Source organism: Bubalus kerabau, chromosome 6 (genome assembly GCF_029407905.1).
Source record: "Bubalus kerabau isolate K-KA32 ecotype Philippines breed swamp buffalo chromosome 6, PCC_UOA_SB_1v2, whole genome shotgun sequence".
Taxonomy (NCBI): Eukaryota; Metazoa; Chordata; class Mammalia; order Artiodactyla; family Bovidae; genus Bubalus; species Bubalus kerabau.
Window position 1 is genome coordinate 21,783,061 of NC_073629.1, and position 20,162 is coordinate 21,803,222.

The window sequence follows — 20,162 nt, forward strand, 5'->3', positions numbered from 1 at the left end:
TGATGGGCATTTGAATGGTTTTCAATTTGGAAACCATTATGAACAAAGCTGATATTAGCAAGTTCCTTTTGAGGGAATACGATTTATAAATTCCATTTAAAACTTTTTATAAATTCACAAATTTATTTTGTGAATGTGAATTCATTCACAAATTATGAATAAACTCATAAAGACAAAATTTATTGAAATGTTTAAAAACTGTATTCAAATGTTACAAAAGACTGAAGTATCAGCAATCAGTATCGATTGTTTCCTACCAGAACATCCTTAATATTAGCCACATGCTCTACCAGCTGTATTATTTGATTATCTCATTTAATCTACACAACAGCTTCATGAAGTACTTATTATTTCTTTCATATGACACTTGCAAAATTGGCCTAGCGTATTGGAGTTGACCCAAGGTCAAAGGGAAACTAAGTGGTGGCACCAGGACTAAAAGGAGGCCCCCAGATGTTGGGCTCATTACACTTGGGCTAAATATTCTCTGCCCTTCCTGGTTTGCTGTCTACCTTTCGCCCCTGATCTGTGTGCTTGAGGCTGACCCTGGCAACCAGCATTTCCAGGTCTTTTGCCCATGGTCTCCAATGGGTGCAGCCAAACAAATGAGATCAGAAGGGAGAAGGGAGGAATGTGAATGAAAAAGGTTGCCTGCCTTATCAGCAAACAAAGCATGCTGTGCCATCTAGCCACCAGCCACTACCAACCTTAATAAGTGCATTAAGAAGAAACATATCTGTTATTGGAGTAGAAAATAGCAACCCACTGCAGTATTCTTCTTGGAAAATCCCATGAAGAGAGGAGAGTGTTGGGCTACAGTTCATGGAGTCCCACAGAGTTGGATATGACTGAGAATGCACGACTGATCCCACAGACTGTGGGATCTTAGGTCCACAAACCTTGGCCCACAGCTGTGAAAGCACCAAGTTCCAACCACTAGACTGCCAAGGAATTCTTGTCACATCTTAAGATGTCAGTTACCTGGGTGTAAACTTTGTCAAAGCACTTCATTATATGTGTATTTGAAAGATGCAAGAGACTGGATCATAAATATTCTCATCACAAAAAAGAAATGAGAATTATGTGATGGGATGGAGCTAGTTAATGCTCTGGTGGGACTCATTTTGCCATATATAACTGTATCCAATCAACGTGCTGCACACCCTAAACTCACGCAGTATTTTATATCAATTATATCTCAATAAACCTGGAGAAAAAAATTATAAAAAAGAGAAAACAAACCTATCTCTTGTATCTTTGGAACCCATCAAAAGCCTAGGGGGACACATTCCCATGCTGCAAGTTCAAGTGCTACCCAGCTGGGGAAGAAGAAGGCCTGCTTACTCACTGGCCACCTAGCCAAGGATGTCTGCTTTGGCTCCAGCTGCTGAGGAGAACTCCACCCACCTTCACCGGTGCCAGGAGGGCCTGGTCCCTGCCTATACTCACTTCATCCTCAGGAGTGGTTTAGATGAGGAAATCATTGAGGATTTCTTCTTTTCCCCTAATCTATTCCCACTCTTTCACTGTGTGTCTTCAAGACCACTGTTGGATGCAGAAAGTACAGGACTTAAAGAGATGCTGCCCTTCTCCTACTGGTCTCTTCTTGCCCGGACGTTACTGCCCTGGGCTTCAGAACCAGAGCGGCCGGGAGGGCACTGACTGCCTGAGAACCTTTGTCGCCACGTGCATCCAAGTGCACCGTGCATCTGCGCCTCTCCATCTCCCTGAAATTTGAATCCGCTGCCCCCGAGCTTCTCAGGTGGCAAGGGAAGAGTAAAGCAGTCCTCTTTGACCTGCAGTAATCTCCAGGGCTGAGAGGATCTGTGAGTTTATCAGCTCATCTGATCAGCTCAACAAAAGAGCAATAATGGTCCAACTCCTTCCTTCCGAAATACTGAACTTCTTTAAAAAAATCATGGTTTTACAGTGGAAAACACTCCCCTACACAGGACAATAGACCTAGAATTTTTTAAAGAGTGATACTTATGACTACACACAAATTTAAATCCAAAATACAAGCAATGAACTTGTGAAAATATCGTGTATGTAATACAATGTTACCCACGCCCCCAAACAGTAGTTTCCTGATCCCTATCCATGTTCCTTTTTTTCAGGGACAACCACTTTCACTGACTGTTTGGCTGTATATCTCCTTATCTCTAAGCAAATATTGACGCTCGGATTTTCCGGAGCCCTACGCTACAGACCGGCCTGCAAAGCTGAAAGTGGAGTGTCTGTGTAGTTCCCCGCCTGCCATTCATCTCCAAGGCAGCGGCCACCTGCAGATCTACACAACCCACCTCACCACTCCACACGGAACCCGAAAAGGGAACTTTGTCAGAACAAATGCCAGGCCAGCAGCTTTGCGATTTGGGGTGAATTGGGTCCCTGGACCCTCAGTAAAGGGTGGGAGCTGCTCGCAGTGAGGCGCTGTGGTCGCCCCAACCCAGCGACCGCCCCGCCTCAGTACCTGCCCGCTCCTCTCTCTTCCAGCCCCTTTCTGCTTCTGGCTCAACCTCTGTTCTCTCCTGATTTTGGCCCTTCCTCGGATGTTTTCGCCGGCCTCATACCTTTCCTTGTAACCGCTGAAAGTTCCAAATTATAAAGATCAGAGAGATGCTTCTCAGCACCGCGAAAGGACAACTAACTAGCTATTCATGTCCATCACGGGCCTCATCTGTACTTTTCTCCCGAGCAGCAGAGGACACAAATGTTTCCATCCGCTTACGTCGTGACAAATCATCTCGGTGGAGCAGAGTCGCGGCAGAACGAAGGGAACCCAGCCCTCGGCTCCAGACTCCCTTCGGCCCCGGAGTAGCCTGGCCGGGCGGCCCTGGATCAGGGACCTGGGTCTCCTCAGACGCCGAAATCTGCGACCCCTTTCGGTCTGAGCTTGGGACCAAAGGAGGAGATTTCCAGGAGTGAAGGTTCGAATCTTGACCGAACAGCGGCTGTGCGTGTCCAACGGAGACTTAAGAGCAAGAAATTCTGAATAAAATCATAATAAACTGGGACAGGGCCAATAAAAAGTCGGAAGAATAGGGAACTTGAATAAAACACAGTTCTTTTCATTCAGGTCTGGAGCCCTCGAACCTAAAGCTGTCGAGAGTCCCGGCTGATTATCGACATCGCAGCCCTTCCACTTTACCATTTAGTCACAGGGGCAACTTTTCTTATTAAACAGAAAACAACACAAATCAAGGTTTACGAGTTCAAGGACCTGAAATGGACTCTGATTCCTAAAGGAAGAAAAGAAATCCATAGAAAGTATGTTGATAGATCACAGAATGGCCAGGAAACCTGGAGAACAGGGCTCTCACAAGGGGCAAGGACAGAATCAGGTGAGGTTAAAACTGGGATGGGTGGAGATGTGTGTTCTTCCCATTTCCTCCAGCCTGCACATCGGTCCTGATCTGCAAGCAGAGAACTGGCAATGAAGGGTGGTCCAGCTACATTGGAGCAAACTTCAAGAACACTCTTGGAGCAAACTGCAAGAGCAATCAGGGGAGCCATTGTCTTGATCCCGTTTACAGAAATTTCTAGAAGTATCAAGTTAATTCAAGGTGAAATAAATAAGGGTAGAGTTTGTCAAAAGATTCTGAGAATAGTGACAACAATATTTATGATTTCACAGCTGATAACATGATTCATCCAGTAGTTTCTAAACCCAGGCACATCTGACAACAAATGCTTACATTCCTCCCATTTTAAAAACAGAAAGAAGTGAGGCACAAGAAATTTTCTTTATTTGTCTAAGGCCACATAAGGACAGAACTATTTTTACAACCCAGAATTTGTGCACTCAAGCACAGATAGTTGGATCTCTCTTCTCAGAAGTGGGTGTATCAAGATTTCTCAGTTGTAGGGATGGGAAGAAGACTAAGAAGAGGAGAGAAGGTAAGACAGGGAGGGGGGAAGGGTACAAGCACAAATTTTTTTATTCTCTCCTTCCTCCCCTCTCCTTAGGCCTCCTTGATTCTTGCCTGCACCAGCCCTTTCCCTCCTTCTCTACTCTGCTACCTGGACTGAAGCAATGTTCAGCTCTAAGGATTCCTGTCCAAGCCTCCTAGGAGGTTTCAATGCTTCCTCCCAAACCAGCCTTCCCAGCTTGTTTTTCACCCTTTCCGGCTCCCAGGAGGACCTCACAGAACGCCGCCTACACAGGCTGGGATGCGGGAGCTCCAACCTACTGGGGCAGTTCCGGGGGCCTTTCCGTTGCCACCCCACTGGATGCTGCGGATTCCAAAAACTGGGATAAAGTCTTTTTAAAAAAGAACCGTTCACTTCGAAAACTTTTCTGTATTTCCCTTCTCAACGGTCTTCATGGGACGAAGGGCTAAAGACGACAATGTATCATCCAAGTCTTAGAGCATCACAGTGAGTGCCCCACTCTCGCCAGCGTGGGGACACAGAACGACCGTCCCCGCAACCTCTGTGCTTAGTCGCTAAGTCCTGTCCGACTCTTTGCCACCCCATGGACTTAGCCCGCCAGGCTCCTTGTTCATGGGGATTCTCCAGGCAAGAATACTGGAGTGGGTTGCACGCCCTCCTCCAGGGGATAGTCCCAAACCAGGGATTGAACCTGGGTGTCCTGCATTGCAGGCGGATTCTTACCATCTGAGCCCCAGGGAAGCCCACTCTGGTGGAAATCGCCTGGTGGACACAGGAAACCTAACACAGCCCCGGAGGCCTATGCCAGGGTGGGCAAACTCTCATTCGTTGGGTGTAGGCGAGGACGTGGGAAGAGCCATCATGGGAGCTCACCGTGTGTTCAGCTGTCCTTGGATCTATTTCGTTCAGGCCCACAGGATTGGAGCCCTGGTTCCCGGTATCTCTGGGGGTTCTGGCATCTGTGGTCGGTAGAGGGCACGGAAGTGGCACCGTGTCCCTGGGGGCAGGGGTCTTATCCTAGGAAGAAGTGTCGACTCCAAAGACTCCAGGAAAAGCCGGTACTGCTCTCTCCGGAGCGTTCGGCTGTTAACCCTAAAGGTTGTGGTTCGAGCCACACCACCCAGGGACGGTGGGGTGGCATTTTACAGACCAAAGAGACTCCCTTTTTCCAGGAGAACACCAGAAAGTGCAGCGGCGAGCCGGCACGCAAAAGCACAGGAGTCAGGTACAAAGGAGCAGCGGAGAGGGCGGGTCCCCGGGGATTGAAAGCGTCGATCATTCTTGAGAGCCCAGAGTACTGACCGCCGGCGCTGTGAAAAGGGCCACCGCAGCGCGGGCCCGCAGCGTGGGAGGGGCGGCGTCCACACAGCTGGGCCGAGGAGTCTCCTGGCCTCGGACGCAACCACCGTCCCCACCTCCTGGGGCTTCCGGGAGTTCGGCAATCGGCTGGGGCCACCCCTGAGCTCGGGTGCGGAGCTAAGGGTCTGAGGCCTCTGCGTTGGGTGCGGGACCCCGAATGCAGCCTGTGGGGGCCCCAGTGTACTCACTTTAGGGGTGATGGGGAACTCTAAAGCAGGTCCCTCGGGAACTGGCGTCTCCGCGTCTGAGCGAGCTTGGGGCTTCAAGGTTCCTGTTTGAGTGTTAAAATTAGGTGGTCTAGATGCTGGTGGCAGCATTCGGGATTTCATGAATACAGTGTTAAGTATTGGAGGGTGTCCCGTTTCCGTAGTGTAGTGGTTATCACGTTCGCCTTACACGCGAAAAGTCCCCGGTTCGAAACCGAGCGGAAACAGGTTGCTCTCCCCCACTACCCCACCGCGGAGATTTCTGATTGGTGGAACCATCTGGTTCTCACCCGCACTGGCTCAGTCACGTCCTACTCTTTTCCACCCCTTGAACTGTAGCCAGTCAGGCTCCTCTTTCTATGGGATTTTCCCGCTACTTTGCTAGAAACCCATCGGGTCAGTGCAGCTTCCCCCTTCACTCTTGCCTGCTCCCTGTGTCCTGCAGGGATCATAAAGTGTTCTGTCAGGACACAGAGGTGAAAAGTCCTTCTCTGTGGCTGGTGGAATAGAGAACCAGATGGGAAACGTGTCCAAGGGAGGGGGAGTATCCTCAAGAGCTTTCCAGGACTGTTGAGTGGGTGCTGTCAGGTGGGTCTAAGTCCCAGGATAATAATGCCTAGTCTTGTGTTGTTCTGGCCTTGACCCAGTCCCAGGTCCAGTCCGAATTCAAGCACAGAGGCATCCAGCTTTACCACACATATTCCACTCTCCTTCTCTCCAAAGTGGGGGTAGTGAACCACCTTTTCTATCTCAGTGAATAGAACCCATATGGGTTGGGTTTCCCCACCCCCACCCCCCTTGAACTTTCTGATTTGCTGAAATGTAACTCAGAAGTATAAAAAACATTTAGTGAAGTGAAAGTGAAATCACTCAGTTGTGTCCGGCTTTTTGCAACCCCATGGACTGTAACCTACCAGGCTCCTCCGTCCGTGGGATTCTCCAGGCAAGAAAACTGGAGTGGGTTGCCATTTCCTTCTCCCGGGGATCTTCCCGACCCAGGAATTGAACCTGGGTCTCCAGCTTTGCAGGCAGACGCTTTAACCTCTGAGCCACCAGGGAAGCATTAGTGCTCTCCATGCTACGTACAAGAAAAAATTTCAAATTAATAATAAGGATGAATCTTGAATACTTTTAACACTCTAGATAATTCTAATAACTGATATATAATTGCATAGAAAATGTCTTGTCATACTCTCAGAGATGACTCCTGGTATGCCTTACCTAGCTTTAATAATTTTGGTCTAAAACCTATTTCATGTTGACTTTCAGATTTTCTATAAATGTGTAAAATCTTGGTACCATACTATTCCAGGTTGTAGAAGTCTTATATTTATTTTGTATTCAAAATCCTAATGAAAGTGAACTGCCTAAATTTCCTGTATTGCTTTGATTCCCTTAAGCAAACTCTAATTCCAAAAAATAATTTCCATTTATAAAATTCAAAATTATGTGCCACAGAAAATTAAATATACCATATAATTTTTTTCAACAAAGATGAAGTCGTATAATTATAGAAATCATAGTTACTTATTTTCCCCTTTCAACGTGGGGGTAAATGTTTTTAGGTATCATCCAATATGTGAATATCTGACATGGCAACTCATACCGGCAACCATTTACCCACAGGGACACCCGTGCAGTTACAAGACTAGCAGTGCGAAGCCCCCTCGCGGGGCAGGACTCCGAGCTCAGCCTCTGCCTTTTACTCCAGAGACCCAGGGCACCCGACGAGGGGGAGGCATGGCTGGGCCGCTGCGCCCCTGGCAGGGGCTTGGAGAGCACAGATGGGCAGAGCCGCCCGGGTCCAGCGAGGATGCCCCGGGTCGGTCCCACACCTGTCCGCCGTGTCCGTGTCAACCAGGCCGCTGAGGGTCGCAGGAGACCTCAGGCGGGTCCTATTAAGGGAGTAAAAAGTGTTTTTCTTTTAACTAGGCAGAAAGGTCCCACCGAGACTTGATCTCGGATCGCTGGATTCAGAGTCCAGAGTGCTCACCATTACACCATGGAGCCCCTTCGGGACCGGTTCGGCTTCCATCGCCAGAGAACGGTATCCGCTTCTTTAGCCTCCATACGTCCCACCCTTAAGTTCAGGGCAGTTCTTCAAAGGCCCTGAGGAGACTCCAATACGGTTGACTCCCCTAGGTGCTCAACCCTCTCGCTTTCTCTCCGCTCCTCTCCTTTGATCGACTCAGCTCACTCTCACCTCAGAAAATGAGGTGAAATCCACTTTGGGTTTTGTGCCGGGGAGGACCCCCTAGGTCTCTATCACCAACCGCATATTCTGTTTAGGTTAACCAGAGTGTCCCATCCTGAGGTAAAATTTCTGCAATTAAGAGTGTTATTTTCCTTTTCTTTGCCTTCACCCTTTTCCCATAGCCCAGAGGGGGCATACCGTTGTCAGGGCAAGAGGCAGGGTTTCCTGGGTCCCTTAGTTTTCTCACAGCGCTGATCACACTCCAAAGGGCTACCACCTCTTACCTGTAACATATAAAGTGTGTCAGCGGTGGAGTGGGAATGGAGGCAGGAGAACTGTTCTTTTATTCTTCATATATTTCTGATTTGGAGAGGGATAAGTTATTCTCACAACAAGTGTATATTGTTAAATTTACAATGTGAGTACAAATAACCATTTAAAGAAAACACTCAGGCAAACGAGCTATACTCACTTAAACTGAAGTCAATGTCGCTCAGTCGTGTTCAACTCTTTGTGTCCCTAGGGACTGTAGCCTCCCAGGCTCCACTGTCCAAAGATTCTCCAGCTAAGAATACTGGAGTGGGTGGCCATTCCCTTCTCCAGGGGATCTTCCAAAATCAAAGACTGAACCAGGGTGCCCTGCATTGTAGACGAATTCTTACCGTCTGAGCCCCCAGGGAAGCCCACTCTGGTGGAAACCGCCTGGTGGACACAGGAAACCGAAGCACAGCCCCGGAGGCCTTTGCCAGGGTGGGCAAACTCTCATTCGTTGGGTGTAGGCGAGGAAACGGGAAGCGCCACCGTGGGAGCACCCTGGTGTTCAGCTGTGCTTGGATCTATTTCGGTTCAAGCCCGGAAGCTTCGAACCCTGGATCCCGGTTTCTCCGGGGGCGCTGGCATCTGTGGCAGATAGGGGCAGGGAAAGGGCACCGTTTCTCTGGGGGACAGAGCGCTCACCCCGGGAATGAGTGTCTACTCCAGAGAGTGTCCAAAAGAACCCAGTACCGCTGTCTCTGTGGCGCAATCGGTTAGCGCGTTCGGCTGTTAACCGAAAGGTTGGTGGTTCGAGCCCACCCAGGGACGTGGGGGTGACGTTTTAGGCACCAACAAAGAGACTCCCTTTTGCCAGGAGGACACCGGAGAAGTGATGCGCCCAACGGACTTTCAGAGAAACACAACAGGAGTCAGGTGCAAAGGAACAGCGTGGAGGGCGCGTCTCGGGTGGATTGGAAGCGTCGGTCATTCCTGACAGCCCAGAGCGCTGATCGCCGGCGCCGAGAGAAGGACCACCGAGGAGCGGGTCCGCAGCCCGGGAGGGGCGACTTCCACACCGCTGGGTTTCGGGGTCACTTGGGCCTCGGGCGCACCCACCGTCCCCGCCTCCTGCGGCTTCCGGGAGCTGGGGAGTCGGCGGGGGCGACCCCTGAACTCGGGGTACGCAGCTGAGGATGTGAGGATTCTGCGTTGGGTGCGGGGCCCCAAAGGCAACCTGTGGGGCCCCGAGGGTCCTCACTTCAGGGGAGAGGAGGAATCCTAAAGCAGGGCCCACGGGAGCCTCCGTCTCCGTGCCTGAGACAGCTTGGGGCTTCAAGGCTCCTCTCTGAGTGTTAAGAGTTGGTGCTGTGGTTACTGGTTGCGGGACCTCGAATTTAATGGATACATTGTTCAAGAGTAGAGTTAATCCAGTTTCCGTAGTGTAGTGGTTATCACGTTCGCCTCACACGCGAAAGGTCCCCGGTTCGAAACCGGGCGGAAACAGGCTTTCCCTTTCTTTTTGCCCCACTGAGATATGTCTTCTCATTGGTAAAACCAACAGGCGGGAAAGGCACGGGGTGAGGCAGGGGACACAGCTGCAGGAAGACTTGGTGACCACCTAGAAGTCTCTTTATTCAGCGCTCAGAGAGGCCCAGGAGCCACTTCAGAGATCTGGAGGTGGACGGATTCGCTCATTACCCGCCACTCATCACCGAGCCTGACGACAAAGAAAACCGAGGTTCACAAAGAGAGCAAGACCTGGGCTCGGCAGCACGCAGCGCTACAGCTAGACCAGGAGGCACCCAGTCCGCTACTTTGTGTCCTTGCCCCAGGGCAAAAGCGACGCCCAGGAAAGGAGACGTGAAGGGCGATGAGCAGCGGGGGCAGGGCTGGGAGCCTTGCACAGCTGCGCACAGCCCTGGGCCGCTGCGACATTGCCTTTCCCGCTTTCTGACTTTCTGAAGGGTCATCTTCCACCCACCTTTCACCTGGAGAAGCTAAATAAACATTTTCTTTGCAGGTCCCTGGTGGTCTAGTGGCTAGGATTCGAAAGTGCCATGGCCCGGGTTCGATTCCCGGTCAGGGAAAACTTTCTTGTTCCAGCGTCTGCACTCACACAAGTCTCTCTCTTGCTGCCCAGATCGAAACTGTATTTTGCTTAAAGGTCCAGTGGGGAACATTTCTGCACAGAGTTTCTAAATGCCGCTGAGTCTGGGCCTCAGGGTCCTGGACCTCAGGCTGGCTGTTGGAGCTGAGATGCCGTGAACAGCGTGGGCTGGCCAGTTCTGGCCTCCACTCTTTTCTCCTGGCATGGTAAACCCAGAGTCTTACTTAACAGAGTTTTCATTCAAAGAGAATGTGGGGCTTCAGTTCCAAAAATTCATTAAAATCCAAAACCAAAAGCTTTTGTAAAATACCAAAAGTTTGCAAGAATACGAACATCCTATATTCTGTACCTAAGTGCCCAGTTAACATCACATTTTTTCTTTATATAAGTCATGACATCACTTGATAGTAACGTGCCGATATCTTGGGATTGTTCCTTTTCTTTGGTGTCCCTCTCAAAGCTAACTTCTGTGGGACCTGTCTTCCAAGGCCGGGCAACAGCTGTACCGACCAGAAGAGGGCCCTCTTGGCACTTCAGGAACCTGGAATCCGTTCTCTTTAGGATGTAGAGAAGGTATGTGTGTGTTAGTCGCTCAGTCCTTTTGGACTTTTGGCCATCCCTTGGACTGTAGCATTACTCAGTCCGTGGGCCAGCGAAGCCCAAAACAAACAACCACAATGCATTGGCCGGGATCGAACCCGGGTCTCCCGCGTGGGAGGAGAGAATTCTACCACTGAACCACCAATGCCACTATAGAGAAAATGTTTGCAAGGATGACCTAGATGGAGATTTACTCAAGTCTTTCTCAAGTGCAAGTCACTCATGTCCTGTGCTTGTAGGATGGTCTAGGCTTTCATCCTCCGCCCTCCGCAGCACAGGCTGTCCTCTGCCCTCTGGCCTCCTGCGGGTTGCTTTGGCGGGTACTCAGGTGTGCTTTGGATCCGTCTGAGCTGTGGAACCACCTGGTGCTCGTGCACACTGGCTCAGTCTTGTCCCACTCGTTGCAACCCCTTGTCCACCAGGCTCCTCTGTCCCTGGGATTGCCACGCCCCTTTGCTAGAAACCCATCGAGGCAGTACAGCTGCCCCCTTGGCTCCCGCCTGGCTCTTCATGCCCTGCAGGGAGCGTAAAGTGTTCTGTCAGGACACAGAGGTGAAGAATCCTTCCCTGTGGTCGGAGGATGAGAGAACCAGATGGGAAATGCTGCAAAGGGAGGGAAATATTCTCAAAAGCTTCCCAGAACTGCCGTGTGGGCACTGTTGGTTGGGTGGCTGGCCTATGACAATAACGCTTAGTCTTGTGTTCTGGCCTTGACCCAGTCCCAGGTCCAGTCTGAATTCAAGCACAGAGGCACCCTGCTTTCCCACACATATGTCATTCTGTCTCTCTCCAAGGGGAGTTCTGAACCACCTTTTCTATCTCAGTGAAAACCAACCATGTGGGTCTTTTCTTTTTTTTTTTTTTTCCCCTTTAACTTTGTTTTGCTGAAATGTAACTCAGGAATATTAAAAGGGTTTAGCTTTTTAGATAAATTAGTGCTCTCCATGCTACAAACAAGAATAAAATTCAAGTTGATAATAAGGATGAATCTCGAATACTTTTAACACTCTAGAGAATTCTAATAATTGATGTGTAATTACATAGAAAACGTTTGTCCTGTCATGCTCCCAGAGATGACTCTTGGTATGCACCACACTACTTTAATAATTTTGATCTAAAAACAACCTCATGGTTACTTTCAGATTTATTATTATTTATAGAATTTAAAATTATGTGCCCCAGTAAATTAAATATACCATATAATACCTTTAAAATCAGGATTAAGTCTTTTGAGTCTCGAAATCATAGTGACTTAATTTTTCCCTTTTCAATTTGGGGTCAATGTTTTTAGGTATCATCTAATATGTGATTCTAAGCAGCATTTATCAGGCATGATTCAGCTCCAATTGCAATTTTAAGGTCTATCATTAATTTTAAGTTCTTTGACTGATATTAAGTTGGTTGAATTAATGTATAATCTTTGCCTGGAAAATTTCTAATTAAGGTAGAAATAATAATGCCCATATTTTTATAGGTTATATATAGAAGAGCTCTAGCTTAACAGCTTAGGAGAATGTGTGGGTACCTTTAGGAGATATTCCTGAATGTAGCCATAATGTCACTTGAAGAAGAGTACAACACATGGACTCTCTAATTTAAGTAAGGACGTGTTGCTTACCTGATGTACTCCTTTATTAAAAAAAAAAAAAATTCCTGATTCTTAGTTACCTGCCTTCTAGATCTCAAGTCACTCATTTTCCCATGTGTTATGTAATTCTTTTTTTACTCATTACTGGGGTCCTTAGGCGCTGGCAGGCAGATGAACCTGAGAAGAACATGACACATTGTTCTCCTGCTGTGATTCTTATTTGTCCCTGTGAGTGTGTGTGTGTGTCTTATTTTTGATGCCTCCTGGTGTGAATGACCCAAGGAGTGGGACCTTGACTTTGCTCCTGATACACCAGTTTTCCTGGAGAAGGGCCTGGTACCTGGTGAGCACCTAGTAAGTGCTTGCTGACTGAAAGATTCCTAATGCACAGTTCTGGAAAACTGATGAAGAGGACAGATGTCGGTAAGATCCACACAGGGCTAGAGTATAAGGGACAGAAAGGCACAAACTCCAAGAGGGAGACAGAAGGGCAGAGACAAATGTCCTAGAACCTAGAGACATCCTCGACTGAGTACAGAAAATCCGAAGAGCTCTTCTTTCCTCATGAACTTCAACCAAGGAATCAGTGGAAGTGAACCAGGAACTCTAAGGATCCAGGTTTGTACAAGATGTTTTATCAGTGTAGGATTCTGTAGCTTGCAACAATTTGTCTCAAATGAGATAATTTTTGCAGATGTAGCCATGTACTGTCCAGATATCATACTGAGACAGTCTCAGGCTTGCAAATGCACCCATATACAGGAGGGAGACCCCTCATTAGATTGTGTGCATCCAACCAAAGCCAAAATACAGCTCATGAAGGGAAGAGTATAAATGTCTGGGACCAGTGGGCTTTTTTTTTGTTTGTTTTTTTAACTCCTGTAATCCATAAGCTGCTCTGCAAGAGGCTCTCCAGAGTCTTTCTGGCTGGTCTTGTCTGGACTCAATGACTTGGTCACCAATGAAAACAGTTACAATTATTAGAGTACTTTCCAATCAGCTTGAAAGTTTGGCTGCTAAATATGTGCAGTCTCTGGAAATGTACACATTGTCTTTTCATTGTACCTCCCGCTAAGTTGAGTCAGTAGGGCACAAATTCCTTTGTTAGAGTAACAGACCTGTGTATTGACAATTTCTTGGGATGGCAAGGCCATGAAGAAAAAGACTCTTTCCTTGAGTTGGCAAAATACATTGGAATATAAATTAGCACACCTATTTAGGGAAAACTAAGAACATAAAGAGATGCCTTCAGTTTCTAGCAAAGGTGCAGTGACAGAAATCAGATTAACCCTCCTTCCCAAATCTCACTCTCCCTCTTTGTCCCACTCCCAAAGGAACAAAAAGACAAAAACCATGAAATACTGATTTCTAAGACACTGGAAATCAGGCAGCAAAGGATAGCAAGCCTCGAGAGGTGACAAACAAAATGAGTCTTGCCATGGGCCCAGCTTCCTGCTTTCGGTGAGTTCCCACGCTGGGCACGAAGAGGAGGATTTCAGGTAGTGTTGGTGGAGAACAAGGCAGCTAGAGTTCACAGGACAAAGGTCCAGTGATTCTTATTTGCAAAGCAGATGTAGAGCAAAGGTATGGATATCAAGGCTGAAAGGGGAGTTGGGGGAATTGGGAATTTAGGATTTACCTATATACACTATTGATGCTATTCATGACACCACACTTATGGCAGTAAATGAAGAAGATTAAAGAGCCTCTTGATGAAAGTGAACGAGGCGTGTGACAATGTGGCCTTAAAGCTCAACATTCAGAAAACTAAGATCAGGGCATCCGGTCCCATTACTTCATGGCAAATAGATGGGGAAACAGTGGAAACCATGGCAGACTTTATTTTTCTGGGCTCCAAAATCACTGCAGATGGTGACTGCAGCCATGAAATTAAAAGACATTTACTCCTTGGAAGGAAAGTTATGACCAACCTAGACAGCATATTAAAAAGTAGAGATATTACTTTGCCAACATGTGTCCGTCTAGTCAAGGCTATGGTTTTTCCAGTGGTCATGTATGGATGTGAGATTTGGACTATAAAGAAAGCTGAGTGCAGAAGAATTGATGCTTTTGAACTGTGGTGTTGGAGAAGACTCTTGAGAGTCCCCTGGATTGCAAGGAGGTACAACCAGTCCATCCTAAAGGGGATCATCAGTCCTGGGTGTTCATTAGAAGGACTGATGTTGAAACTGAAATTCCAATATTTTGGCCACCTGATGTAAAGAGCTGACTCATTTGAAAAGACCCTGATGCTAGGAAAGATTGAGGGCAGAAGGAGAAGGGGACGACAGAGGATGAGATGGTTGGATGGCATCACCGACTTAATGTACATGGATTTGGGTGGACTCCGGGAGTTGGTGATAGACAGGGAAGCCTGGTGTGTTACGGTTCATGGGGTCGCAAAGAGTTGGGCACAACTGAGCGACTGAACTGATCTGAACTTGTACAATAAATAACAAATGAGAACCTATTGTATGGCACAGGGAATTACTGGATACTCTGTAGTTACCTAAATGAGAAGGAAATCCAAAAAAGAGGGGATATATGTATATGTATAGCTGATTCACTGTGCTATTAACACAACTTCATAATTAACACACTGGAAAACAGCTATACTCAAATAAAAGCTAATAATAAAAAAAAGAAACATGAAGAAAGTTCCCGTGATGAGAGAGAGTGGGAGAGAGAGAGAATGCTGGGATATGAAAGGGTCTCCCTCAAGTACTCAACAGAGTAATGATAGGGGTATCCTCATGAAGAAAGTGCCTAAGGCCAAGGAAAGAACGTTTTAAAAAGATCCTGGAACAATCACACAGGAAAAGCAATTGTATGCAAGCGATCTCCCCACACAGACTGGACTAATAACTCATGGGCCATTGGGAAGAACATTCAAAAAACTCTTCTGATGGACAGGGGGGCCTGGCTGTTAAAATGCTGCACTCAATATGCCCGTAAACTTGGAAAACTCAGCAGCAGCCACAGGACTGAAAAAGGTCGGTTTTCATTCCAGTCCCAAAGAAAGGCAATGCCAAAGAATGTTCAAACTACTACACAATGCTCTCATCTCACATGTTAGCAAAGTAATGGTCAAAATTCTCACTGTGAGGCTTTCAGAGTACGTAAACTGAGAACGTCCAGATGTGCAAGCTGGATTCAGAAAAGGCAGAGGAACCAGAGATCAAATTACCAACATCCGTTGGTCCATAGTAAAAGCAAGAGGGTTCCAGAAAAACATCTACTTCTGCTTTATTGACTATACCAAAGACTTTGACTGTGTGGATCACAACTAACTGTGGAAAATTCTTCAAGAGATGGGAATACCAGACCACCTAACCTGCCTCCTGAGAAATCTGTATGCAGGTCAAGAAGCAACAGTTAGACATGAAACAATGGACTGGTTCCAAATTAGGAAAGGAGTATGTCAAGACTGTATGTTGTCACCTTGCTTATTTAACTTGTATGCAACATACATCACGTGAAACGCCAGCATGGATGAAACACAAGCTGGAATCAATATTTCTGCAAGAAATATCAGTAACCTCAGATATGCAGATGACAGCACGTTTATGGCAGAAAGCAAAGAGGAAGTAAAGAGCCTCTTGATGAAAGTGAAAGAGGAGAGTGAAGAAGCTGGCTTAATAGTCAACATTCAAAAAACTAAGATCCTGGCATCTGATCCCATCACGACATGGCAAATAGATGGGGAAACTATGGAAACAGTGAGAGACTTTATTTTCTTGGGCTCCAAAATCACTGTAGATGGGGACCACAGCCATGAAATTAAAAGACGCTTGCTCCTTGGAAGAAAAGCTATGACCAACCTAGACAGCATATTAATAAGCAGAAATACTACTGTGCCAACACAATTCCGTCTAATCAAAGCTATGGTTCTTCCAGTAGTCATGTATGGATGTGAGAGTTGGACTATAAAGGAAACTGAGTACCAAAGAATTGATGCTTTTAAACTGCTGCTGGAGAAGCCTCTTGAGAGCCCCTTGGACTGCAAGGAGATCCAACCAGTCCATCCTAAAGGAAATCAGTCCTGAATATTCATCAGAAGGACTGATGTTGAAGTTGAAGCTCCAATATTTTGGCCACCTGATGGGAAGAGCTGACTCAGTATAAAAGTCCCTGATGCTGGGACAGATTGAAGGCAAGAGGAGAAGTGGGTGGCTGAGGATGAGATGGTTGGATGGCATCACCGACTCAATGCACATGCATTTGAACAAACTCCAGGGTTTGGTGATAGACAGGGAAGCCTGGCATGTTGCCATCCTTGGATCCCTACTGAACTGAAGAAATTGGGGAACAGTTCCTTACCACCAGAAATCTCCATAGGGCCTACAACCAGCCCATCTTTCTCTGCTCTGAGTCATCTTGTAGAACAAGCCGCAGTCAGTGAATCCAAGAGGGCACAGGACAAAGCTGACTGCAGGATACTTTTACCTCCTGATATCCCCTCACCTTTTCACCTGGGCCCTACATCGTCTCTACCTGTGACACCCATTATCTCTCTGAAAACCAAGAAGTTCATCCCTTGTGAAGACACTACGCTTTCCCTCACCCCAGCACACCTGCGGGACAATCTGATTTGAGTCAGAGAACAAAAGGGAACGAATTCAACTCTACACCGCGGTTTCCAGCCAAAGACACAATGATGAAAAGGGTCAGGCTCTGCGGATTGAGCTGATCCAGGAGGAAAAGCAGCCGATGGTCCAGCCGCTATCCGGGAAGGCCCCGAAATCAGGTCAAGATCAGGGAGTAGATGGACCTGCCCATCACCGGCTGAGAACCAAGTGGCCCCTGCTTCACAAGGAAACAGGTTCAGAAAGAGAGCTGGACCTCTCACCACACCTGGATTCCAGGTCTTCCCTCACGACCTGCGGAGCCTCCCTTGTCTAGTTCTTGGATGAGGCTGAGCCTCTGATCCAGGAGTTGGGCGGGCGTCGTTGTGCTTTGTCACATCTTCGGGGGCAGGGGATGGATCCGTCCCCTTGGCGCGCTCCACCCGCCGGCTCTGAAGCCCTGGGCCTACCATTTCTTCTGCAGGGAGCCGTGTGTCTGTGGTCACTCGGGCGTCCGCTGTGCGTCCACCCTGAAGGGGAGAGGACCACCTCACCCTCTTCCCGTCCCAGTGGGACGTCAGCATGCCGGGCGCGATAGAAAACGAATCCGCTCCTCTGTCTGGACGTGGGAGTTTAAATTAGGACCTGCAGGGGAGGAAAGCAAGGCAAAATCTCAAGAAACGCCCTGATCTAAAACTATTTTCAAGTCCGCCTCTTTGGCAACTCAGGCCTCTAGCGCGATTGAGGGTGCTGTCGCGCGGTCGCACTCTCGGCAGCACTCAGAGTCCACGCGGAACCAGGAGGAGCCCTGCGGCCTGGGGGCTGGTGCACATGCGGCCCGCGCCTCCCTCGGGGTCTGAGCCCCTGAACCTCAGACGCCAAGGCAACGCCGCACTGAGAAAAGGAGGAAAGCCACTGCTGGAGAAAAAGGCACATGCATTCCCCAAATTGAGAAGCTCTACTGCTAAAGGAAACCAGAGACAGACATACACACAGACACCATTGCATTAAAACCTTTCAGCGAAAAGAAGCTCTGCCTGCTGTGAGGTAAATACGAAAACCCTTCAAGACACCTGCTTCCTGAAAAAAAAAAAAAGCCTGTATCTCTGTTAAATTCGCGTTCCACGACCTGTTGAACTGCAAAATTATAAAAGGAAAAGGAGAGGCATTTCAGACATTGTAAAATGTAAAACAAAGCCGTCCTTCAAGAAGAATCTCAAGTTGGGAATGAAGACATCGGATCTGCGTGGACCGCGCCTGAGTCCTCTGCGGCTTTATGCTGGGCCTGGTAGGCAAAGGAATTCAACAAATGACCCGAGCCTCAGTCTTTGCGGCGGTTCCTGCTAAATGTGAAAGCGTGATGCAAGTCTGCACTGAAACTAGAGGACTAGAATCAGCCAAAGACGCAGGAATCTGAGGAACCCCCGGTGCCAGGCGGCGCTGGAGAAGCGCTGCTGTGAAAGGCCTGCGAGAGAGGAGCGCACGGGTCAGGCAGGGCAGAGGGGACGGCGGGTCCTTTGTTTCCCGAGTGGGATTTGAAGCATCGAGCCTGGTCCCCGCTGGCGCCATGAAAAGTGACTCTAAGGCACTGGATCTGCCTCTGGAAGGGCTGTGTCCACCTTGATGACGTGTGGCCACCTGGGGCTCAGACGCCCCTTACTCACCCCCCCAACCACCACCCCGCTTCTGAGTCTTCTGAGACTTGGGGAGTGAGCGTGGGCGACCTCTGCGCCTGGGCGCAAAGCTGGCACACAGGGACCTTGCCCCGGAAGAGGCGAGGAACCCTAAATCAGCCCCTTTCAGGAACTGCAGATCCTTACTTGACGGACTGCTTGTCTTTCCAGAGTCCTCTTCCTTTAAAAATTTGAAGGTCAGGTGTGTTCAAACATGCAATTCTTGGATATGTCACTAGACAAAAGTGGCCGTCTGATTTCTGTAGTATAGTGGTTATCACGTTCGCTTAACACGTGAAAGGTCCCCGGTTCGAAACCGGGCGGAAACAACTCTACTTTCCCTCAAACTTTTAGTTTCATATTTTAAACAGAAAATAGAGGTCTGCCGCCTGGAGTGAGGCTTGGAGCTTCAGCTTCCCCATCAGTCCTTCCAAAGAATATTCAGGGTTGATTTCCTTTAGAACTGACTGGTTTCATCTCTCCTTGACCTGCATACAGGTTTTCCAGGAGTCAGGTAAGGTGGTCTGCTATTCCCATGTCTTGAAGAATTTCCCATATTTTCTTGTGATCCACACAGTCAAAGGCTTTAGTGGAGTCAATGAAGCAGAAATAGATGTCTTTCTGGAATTCTCTTGCTTTTTCTATGATACAATGGAGGGAAAAAGGAGGAAAAGAATAGAACCAAATTAATTGGAAAAGTATATGGAAAAGGTTAAATAGAGAGTACTACAAGCAATGGAGGAAATTTCATTGGTAAAAGGTGTTTACAGGGTGATGATGATGAGCCTACTCTTTCATGTATTCTAGGATTCCCAGTCAACCTGCTTTCCTCCAGAGATCCTCTCTGAGGATCACAGACTACCTGGACCTACGTCCTTGTGTGTGTGTGTGTGTGTGTGTGTGTGTGTACAAGACACAGAGGAGTAGGGTAGTAGTGGAGCATGGGAGAGGATGCATAGACTAGAAACAATCATACATCATTAACATTCTAAGAGTGAGACACGTCCCTGGGTGGGCTCAAACCACGAGCTTTGCGGTTAACAGACGAACCCGCTAACCGATTGCCTGATTGTGCCACAAGGTCGGGAGGAGAGTTTCATCCTCACTCCCACAGAAAGCAAGTATACTTACGGAACTGGGAGGAGCCACCTGTTACGCAGAAAGGCGTTTCCACTTCGGAGCCTCGGACAACCTGAGAGATGGAGTCCACTCAGCCTGTTTGTTCCCGTCGGGCAGCCGGGAGGTTCCGAGGGCAGAAGGTCTCCTGAGCGGAGCTCGCCGCCAAGATTCAGCGGCCAGAAGAAGCCCCGAGCTTGAGCCGAGGGGCCCCAGAAAGAAGCTGATGGCTTCTGGTTTGCTCTGCCTTCCTCCGACCATTTGCGCTTCTGGACATCGGTTTAGTAGATGGCCTGCGTGTGGCTGCAGCTGGAAAGAGATCAGTTTACTGTGATCCACTCAATGTAAGGCTTTAGCTGTCTTTTGAGGACGGGAAAGGAAAGGTGTGAAGAGGGCGAATAGATCCGAGGAAGGCCAAGGGCAGGAGAGAACAGAGAAGGAGCCAGATGGAGAAAGGGACTACAAGGGAGAGGAGCAGGCTGGTATCTCGGCGAGGGCCATCGGCGCTGGGTTGGGGAGATCACAGCGCCTGACTCTGGCGCAGGTCCCACGCTTCACTCAGGTGTCCAGGAGTCCGGTTCACCCCCAGTCGCAAAGCTGCTGGC

General features: G+C 48.3%; 5 non-coding genes across 5 annotated transcripts; 4 read left to right on the plus strand and 1 right to left on the minus strand.

The window, feature by feature from the left end:
- The first annotated feature begins 5,613 nt into the window (after positions 1 to 5,613).
- On the plus strand, positions 5,614 to 5,686 carry TRNAV-UAC (transfer RNA valine (anticodon UAC)). Its single transcript has one exon. It is a non-coding gene; the product is annotated as a tRNA-Val (tRNA).
- A 1,711-nt stretch (positions 5,687 to 7,397) lies between these two features.
- On the minus strand, positions 7,398 to 7,469 carry TRNAQ-CUG (transfer RNA glutamine (anticodon CUG)). Its single transcript has one exon. It is a non-coding gene; the product is annotated as a tRNA-Gln (tRNA).
- Positions 7,470 to 8,662: 1,193 nt separating this feature from the next.
- On the plus strand, positions 8,663 to 8,736 carry TRNAN-GUU (transfer RNA asparagine (anticodon GUU)). The gene has a single exon. It is a non-coding gene; the product is annotated as a tRNA-Asn (tRNA).
- Positions 8,737 to 9,338: 602 nt separating this feature from the next.
- On the plus strand, positions 9,339 to 9,411 carry TRNAV-CAC (transfer RNA valine (anticodon CAC)). Its single transcript has one exon. It is a non-coding gene; the product is annotated as a tRNA-Val (tRNA).
- Positions 9,412 to 18,697: 9,286 nt separating this feature from the next.
- TRNAV-AAC (transfer RNA valine (anticodon AAC)) lies at positions 18,698 to 18,770 on the plus strand. Its single transcript has one exon. It is a non-coding gene; the product is annotated as a tRNA-Val (tRNA).
- Positions 18,771 to 20,162: the final 1,392 nt, after the last annotated feature.